Source organism: Panicum virgatum, chromosome 6K, assembly GCF_016808335.1.
Source record: "Panicum virgatum strain AP13 chromosome 6K, P.virgatum_v5, whole genome shotgun sequence".
NCBI classification, from domain to species: domain Eukaryota; kingdom Viridiplantae; phylum Streptophyta; class Magnoliopsida; order Poales; family Poaceae; genus Panicum; species Panicum virgatum.
Genome location: NC_053141.1, coordinates 8,660,823 through 8,661,364, shown reverse-complemented (window position 1 = coordinate 8,661,364; position 542 = coordinate 8,660,823). Strand labels below are relative to the sequence as shown.

The 542-nt window shown below is 50.7% G+C and overlaps 1 non-coding gene across 1 annotated transcript; it reads left to right on the top strand.

Moving 5' to 3' along the window:
* Positions 1-222: 222 nt before the first annotated feature.
* On the top strand, positions 223-309 carry TRNAS-UGA. The gene has a single exon. It is a non-coding gene; the product is annotated as a tRNA-Ser (tRNA).
* Positions 310-542: the final 233 nt, after the last annotated feature.

Genomic DNA, 542 nt, shown 5'->3' with positions numbered 1-542 from the left:
GTTCTTCACTCTCTTGCTATTACCCGCAGGGAGCGCAGCAACCGACGGTGCATATTATCATATAGAAAGAAGCGAAGCGTAGCGATTCGTACTACCGGAAAAGTGCCGCTAACCGCTAGGCAATAGAGTCCGCTTACGGGGTGGGGCGCAAGTAAGCGTAGCGAATCACATAGAGTTGCCCCTACCTGCCAGCGCGCAGATAGATAGGGCGGGCGAGCGCAGGGATGGATGTCTGAGCGGTTGAAAGAGTCGGTCTTGAAAACCGAAGTATTGATAGGGATACCGGGGGTTCGAATCCCTCTCCATCCGCGAGGGCATAAGTTCTCTCTTGCCTTATCTATAGATAAGAACGAATCTCCTCGACTCGACGGATATGATGGATGGAATGGGTAGAAGGTTTAGGTTATTGTGTGTTGATTTAGTTAGGACTTTGTCTCCCTTTCGTTATCTTCCGCCCCGGGTGGATGACCTGTGGGAGCTAAGTCGAAGATCTCGGTGTCGCCGTGAGTGGTTGATAAACAGCGATTGCTGTTTGATTTAAG